Raw genomic sequence first — 7,620 nt, 5'->3', positions numbered from 1 at the left:
TTGAAGGACATCATAGAATATGTACAACTTGAACCTGAACTGGAATTGGTGTATTGCACCAAAGTAAAAGACTGGGGTGGGTGGAAGGGAGAATACAGGTTTAAAAAAGGGTAACAGAGGACCTAGTGGGGGTTGCATTGTTATATGGAATAGTGGGAAATGTTATGCATGTACAAACTATTATATTTACTATCCAATGTAAAACATTAATTCACCATTAAAGATATTTCAAAAAAAATAAATAAAACTAAAAAAGAAAAAAAGAAGAGTATCTACAACTCATTTGCTATTGGATTGTTTATTTTAAAAATGGGTTTATGGAGATAACATTTCCTTTGTGTACACACACACACACACACACACACACACACACACACACACTCTAATGTTATACCCAGAAGTTCGAGTCCTGATCTTACACAAAGAAGACCAGAATCACATGCAATAGTAAGAGCCTTTATTAGGAAGCTTAAGCTTAGGCCAACACCCTTCCAAGCAAGGGGAGAGTCTGCGACCCCAATACCATCTCGTCTCACCTTTTCAGAGTTATCACAAGGTGGGCACAGCTGGAAATATCCACAAGGAACAACTGGCTTCACATCAACAGCTGCTTTCAATATTCGGGGCCCCTATCCAACTACACAACTACTTATGCTCCTGGAAATAGTGTGTCTCTGACAGCACCCATGTGAATATCTTGCTGTGATATTTACTGTTTAGAATTATATAATGATATAACTACTGTGTGAAATGGGACAAGGCTTGTGACATTTCTATTATTTCTAGTAAAAGCCTGAAAGTCTACAGTCATCTCAAAAGAAAACTATTTTAATAATGAAGAGTGGTGGTGTAACATGCTTCAGGGAGTCAATCATGCTGTCAGCTGGTCAGTTATGACACTAACCTTTGACTGATGACATCACTGCCCAGGGGCCTTGGCTACAGGGGAATCTTCAGTCTTGAAGACTGAGCTGACAGTGCAAGAAGTTCTGTGTCCAGCTCTCTCTTTAGCATCAATGAGTGAAGAATAGAGGATGTCTGAGTCTACCAGAAAGTCTTCACAGCTTTCAGGGTGTCTGGGCTGTCTGTCCTGCTTCAGGTAGAGTCTGTTCACATGCCCTGTGTGACCAGCAGAGCAGGAGGAGGGCAGTCCCAGGACGTGCTCTGTGTGATGCCCACTGACAGAATCCTCAGCTTCAGCCCTGGTCTCATGAACAGTTACTTGTGCTCATGAGATTCCCTCCTGCTGATGCCAGAGAGCAGACTTGACATGCTAGGATCAGAGTCCTGTGGGCTTACTCGGGGCACAGCCACAAATAGCTTTGTACTTCCTTGAGTTGAGAAACATTTGGATGTTTGATTTATTATTTGCTGGTTGTGGGATTCCTGCCCCCCTCAACCCCAAAGTGAAGACTGACTTAAAGATTAGAGTCAGTTTTCAATAATCCTGTTATCTAAGTGTATATGTTAATGTGAGACCACAATGGAATGACCTCTTCACACTCTTGGAGTCCATGCAATCTGACCTCTATAGGTCCCACGTATATCTGTTTAAAATTATTTTTATGACATAGGAAGAGAGACAGAGAAGAGAAGAGAAAAGAAGCAAAGAGGAAAGAAAAGGGGGAGAGGAATGGGTAGAGAGAGAAGCAGAGTCACAGAGGCAAAAACTGCAGATGATACTTGCGGTTGATGATTTTCCCACAACACTCTAGACACTGTGCTGCCTTTAGGCCTTGGCCCTGAGCTGGGTCTTTTAAACATTTCTCATCCTCTCTCCTTTTATTTTTTATTCTTATATTGGGGGCCAGTGTTAATTCACTACAGTGCGGATTGTTGACACAGGTAAGATTTCTCATCTCCCCATGAGAGGGATCTGCAGAACACTTTCACCCCTCACTCAGCTCCTTCCCCAGCACCAAGCACCAGGACCCCAATCCTCACTCCCACTCACTCCCTCTTAGTGTCTCCTTTCTCCCAGGTCCAGTGACTCGGCTGTTTCCTTGTCCCCTGACACTAATGTGACAGTCCCTATGTCCTGTCCTTCAAGCTGCCCTCCATCTCCACTGGCCCTGAGTGACCTCAACTCTCATAGGAGCTCTGTGTAGCTCAGGACTCCTGAGTGGGGATGCTGAGTCCTTCTGGGGGACTGAGATTCCTCTGTAATGCTGTGAGTGCTGGCATCAGCATGAGCCACTATGTCCGGAATGCCCACTGACATGCTGCCCTGTGGGTCTGCTGCGTTGCAGGACTTCGGTGGAAGAGAGTGGCCCTCAAGAGGAGAACATCCCAGTGATGCCTCGTGGTTGCATCCTGCTTTTCGGCCCTGCCAAATTCCAGAAGGGGCAGAAGTGGCAGAAATGACAAATGATCTTATATTCCAAGGTGCTGCTCATCTCCAACACTAAGTGCATACCTGCTCCCCCTGCTCCTTACCCCACAGCTGCTGCTTCTCTGCTGCCCTGAGGACAGAAGAGGTGGCTTTTCTACAAGTTTTCTGTCCAGCACAGGACAGGGAGCAGAGGGGAAGCAGGGAGACTGGGCAGGGCCCTGAGTTCTGAGGAGGGGCAGCCAGCGTGGAGAAGGTGAAGGAGAGATGCAGAGTCAGAGGCCAGCAGGGACCCAGCCTGGAGGACCCACCACTGGCCTGCTCTTCCAACTGGGCACAAGGGAGACAGGACAAGCCACAGTCAGACATGCTTCCCGGGACTCACAGACACTAACACTGAATTTCTGCAAAGTGTTTCCATTCACAGCCTGCACATGGTGACGGGGACCTGGGAATGAGGAAATGAGTAATTCATTAACTGAATTTATTTTGTGTGACACAGGCAATGAATTCAGTCAGTGGACAACACTGTTGAGCAAAGTCCTCTTCAAATTTCTTTTGAAAGTACCTGAGAGACAAGAGAAGGATATGGGGAAGGGAACAGAGAGGAGAGACACCCAGTGACAGCTCCCACTATCCAGTTCCCTTTGCTTGTGCACAAGGTCCTTTTCATGGTACATGAGCCTCTGCCTGGCTTTATGATGGGCACAGCATTCAGGCAGCTTTTTACGTTTGGCCAGACTTTAAGTGAAACATTATGAATAAAACACTAAGAAAGCAAGTTTGAAATAACTTGACTTTTTATCTTTTAAACTAATAGTATTGTAGGTTTATGGTTTAGTACAGTTCTTGACACAAAGGTAATCTTTACATTGCACCTTGATAGGTATCTACAAAACACTCTCTTCACTGACTTAGGTCCTTTCCCATCATGCTCCAGGACTCCACAATCACCCCCTGTCCCCCACCCCCAACCTAGCCCTCTCCCTGCCCTCCCTCCCTAGAGTCCTTTCCTTTCGCTCAATACACCAAACCAGTCCACGTTCTGTTACGTGTTTCTCCTTTCTGTTGTTGAACCTTATGTTCTGCCTACAAGTGAGATCATCTCTACTCATCCTTCCCCTTTTGGCTTATCTCACATGATTCCTTTACGTTTCTAGGCTGCACTCATTTCAGGACCAGTCTTCCTCCAGTGGCAGAGTATGTTGAGTCAACCTCCCTTCAGAGGGTGGGGCAGTCCCTACCATTGATGTTCCACATTGAGGGCAAGGTCCTGTAGAGGCCCACAAGAGGTTTATAGTGTTGCTCCTGATGGAGATGACCAGTGACAGTGCAGAAAGGTCTCTGTCAGAGGTCTAGGCCCACCGTGTCTATGTGGGAATCCCAGGATTCCCTGACTTGGGCCCCAGATGATGGGGTGGCCTGGTGGTGACCAAGAGAGCCATCATTGAAGTCTGCTGGTCTCTTGCCCTTATTCAGCTTTTGTTGTCCTTACTTTGTCTGACAAGTTTAGCCTTAGTGTGATCAAGGAAGTGAAATAGGAAGTGGGTGAAGAGATATCTAGGTCTAAGTATAAACTATTTGATTCAATACTTTATGGTGTCTTCATTTTTTGTTCTACTTGCTTGCTGCACTTATTGACTCATTGTAAACATGTGCACGCTTTCTTTGAGGTAAATATTTTCCCTCTAACTTATGGAAAGGTATGCAAAGCCCTTAGAAACTGAGACTGGGTGGCTGGCTGGTGGCACACCTGGTTCAGTGTGCATACTTATTACCATGCCCAAGGTTCTAGGTTCAATCCCCACTCCTCATCTGCAGGGGAAGCTTCATAAGCAGTTAGCAGGGCTGCAGATTCATTCCTCTCTTCAACTGGGTCTCCCACCCTCTCAATTTCTCTCGGTCCTCTCAAAAACAAACACACAGCAACAGGGGAATGATCAGTAACAACAGTGGATTCATCAGGCAGCCACTGTGATAACCCCAGTGGCAATTGAAATAAAGTGACATGGAAAATACATCTTAACTCTTTCAGTCTCATAGAAAATATATTTAACTGAACTTATAATGCATGACTTATTTCATTAGTATCCTCAAGCACTTTCAGGGTGACAATAATTACCTAATAAGTTAATTACAATTTTCATACAATTAATAAGGGAAATATGATCATGGATCATTATGATTAACAAAGAAGACACTACATGGAAAGATGCTAAATGAGTGCAAGGTTCTCTTAGAGAGCTCATAAATATATGGGGGATATCTAATTGTTCTATAATGTTCAGGAAAATGGCTGTTTTTCTCCCACTGGTAAGGAGTGTTCAGGGACATCCTGGGCTGGGCTCCAGTCAGCACAAAGCATTCAGGCCCCAGCCCTCCCTCTGCTGTGCTCTCAAGGCTCAGCTCAGAGGGCAAGGAGAAACCCAGCTGCTCCCAGAATGCTGGAGATGCAGGCTAACTGTACTGTGCTCTGTTCCCTCTCCAGGTTCAAGGGTCACTTCAGAATCAAGTACTGGGTGCCCCTGATGGACATTTGGGTGGCACCCAACATGAAGAAACCCAAGAAAGTCTCAAGAATCCGCCCATCGCTGGTCTTGGGCTGGGCTGACCGCAGCTTCGTTGTCTCTTTTAAGTAAGACTGCAGCCCGGCATCTCTCTCCTCATGACTCTCAAGGGGGAGCACAGCTACATCTGGGGGTCTATTAGCCAAACGTGCGCTGACCCCCTCAAAAACATCTGTGTGCTGTCAGCTGTCCCCAATGGATCATATTCAGGCAAACACATACAACTGCTATGCCCTATGAAGGTGGGGACCAGGGGCTTGAACCCACATCCTTGTGCATGGTAACATGTACAGTTAACCACCAGTATAACTGCCCAACCCCCAACACAATTTATCCTCCTTCTAGAATTTTTTCTTTCCAACCCAGCAAGCTGTCTGTAAAAGAGCAGGGCCCTCACCACCCAGTAGCAGGACAGGCCTCCAGACTCACACAGTCCCACCAATAACCACCATGTCGATGTTTACACTGGCTGGCAATCACAATATGATTGTGTGAATTTTATGCATTCTAACTTTCTTTCTCCTCTTGGATTTCAGATCAGCTGAGAGGATGGAGCAATGGTATAAGGAGCTTTGTAGGTATGTCATTAGTTCACATATTTCAAATCATATCTTAAGAATATTCTGTTTATTTTATCAATGAGAAAGGAGGAGAGAGAGAGAGAAAGAACCAGGTATCAGTCTGGTACATGTGCTTCTGGGGATTGAACTAAGGACCTCATGCTTGAGAGTACAATACTTTATCCATTGTGCCATCTCACAGGCCATGGTACTTCAAATCTTCAAGTTCTCAGAATGCAGAGTCCTAGCAGTCAGTGCTTCTCCCTCTTGTCCCCCTTCTCTCCATGCTGTTATGGGAGGTAACATCACCCTGGACCATGTATTAACCTGCCGTGTCTTAAGGGCATGTTTGTCTGTAGGGTGGTTGTCAAAGCAAATGCATCTGCCAGCTCTACAGGCCAGTAAGGTTCTGGCCTGGACTCCAGGCAGGAAAGCTGTGAGGACGGGATCTGCAGCCCTGGTCTTAGTGACCTGACAACATAGCTTTTTTTTCTTTTTCTGGTATCTGTCCATTCTCCAAAAATACATTTGCATACTGTTTCTCTCATTAGATCTTGCATATATCTTTAAAAAGTTGATATCTTGAAAAAGTAGCGGAAAATACTGAAGTAATCAGCCAAAACATAAGTTGATTAGAAAACAAGCTAACGCTATTATTCTGTTTTGGGTCACTGTGGACTTGATTAGCAACATTTACAGTGAGAACATGGACTATGTGGACGCCATCTTGGAATATGCGAAGGACGACATCAGTGTAAGTGTTTCTAAGACTAGAACGTACATGTACATTCCAAGCTCCTGCCTTGGACAGAAATAGGTCTAGAGATGAGGGAAGAATCCAGAATGTACCAGACAGGAAAGTGTATTTCCTGCAGACACAGAAAAGGAAGCTGGGACTATATGCAACAATAATTAATTTGACTTAAACATGGAGAGAACATGGCACCTGAAATGTCACGATTTTTTTCCAGAAGGCTTCTTGTGTCAATCCTTGATGTCTCTTGTACTGAACTGTTTTCAAGAGACAGCTTTTCTATTCGCATGGATTTTTTGCATATACAGAGTGTTCTGTGTCGTTTCCAGTAGATTATTTACCCCTGGACAAGGTGATACTTTTAAGTGAAGAGAAAATATTGACCCCAGTTTTCTTTATTCAACTGGAAAAAAGCAAGAAAGGGTGTGGGGGGAGACAGTGGTGCACCTGGCAGAGTGCACATATCACCATGCAAGAGGACCTGGGTTCAAGTCCCTGGGTCCTACTTGCAGCAGGGGAGCTTCCTGTGAGGTGAAGCAGTACTGCAGGTGTCTGTCTAGTCCTCTGCCCCTTTCTCCCCCTTGTTTCCTCTCTATGAAATAAAATGAAAAAAGAAGACGACGATGGCAGCCAGGAGCAGTGGAGTCATGATGCAGCCACCAAGCCCTGGTGGCAATATAGTTCTTTGTGTATCATTTGATTTCTGGAATTGCAGTGCTGTAACCAAGATATTTATAATGAAGAACAAAGAATTTTTTTTTTAATCTCCAAGTTTATAGCTGGGACTAAGTACCAGCACTAAAATTCTACTGCTCCTGGAATCCGTATTTTTTTCTCCATTTTACTGGATAGGACAGACAGAAATTGAGAGTGGGGAGGAGAGAGACAACCGCAGACCTTCTTTGTTGCTAGTGAAGCAATCCACCTACAACTAGGGAGTTAGTGCCTTGAACCCGAGTCCTTGCGCTGGTCCTTGTGTTTAATACTACATGTGCTGAACCAGGTATGCCACTGCCTGGCCCTCCAAAAACATTCTCTTGCCTACATTTTCACTAGTGACTGAATAATAGTTAATAAGCTCACATAAATATAGGGGTAGATTTCCATGCTCACCCCACTCCAAAGCTCTGTGTCTCCCATAACAACTCCATAGTTCTCACAAACATTGAGCTAATTTGACACTTCAATTTGGGCGAGGGGGACTGAACGTGATTACGCTTAGTGAAGTGAAAAGGTGAAAGCTAGTAGGTGGCTTCACACATTTATGGAATATAGAGAAATGAGTCATGTGAACTTGAGCATAGAAAGTTTGAGTATCTGTCTCAAATGTGTCGATTTACTTCTCTCACTGAGTTAGGATCCTTAGTCATTATGAGCTCAGGTAGTTCTTCTTCCCTGTTTTCTGTATTG

General features: G+C 44.8%; 1 long non-coding RNA gene across 1 annotated transcript; it reads left to right on the top strand.

Moving 5' to 3' along the window:
- Positions 1 to 4,893: 4,893 nt before the first annotated feature.
- On the top strand, positions 4,894 to 6,178 carry LOC132536716 (uncharacterized). Its single transcript, XR_009548204.1, has 3 exons — positions 4,894 to 4,964; positions 5,433 to 5,474; positions 6,144 to 6,178. It is a non-coding gene; the product is annotated as an uncharacterized LOC132536716 (long non-coding RNA).
- The last annotated feature ends 1,442 nt before the right edge of the window (positions 6,179 to 7,620 follow it).

This window comes from Erinaceus europaeus, unplaced genomic scaffold, assembly GCF_950295315.1.
Source record: "Erinaceus europaeus unplaced genomic scaffold, mEriEur2.1 scaffold_286, whole genome shotgun sequence".
Taxonomy (NCBI): domain Eukaryota; kingdom Metazoa; phylum Chordata; class Mammalia; order Eulipotyphla; family Erinaceidae; genus Erinaceus; species Erinaceus europaeus.
This window is presented reverse-complemented; position numbering and strand designations above follow the sequence as displayed.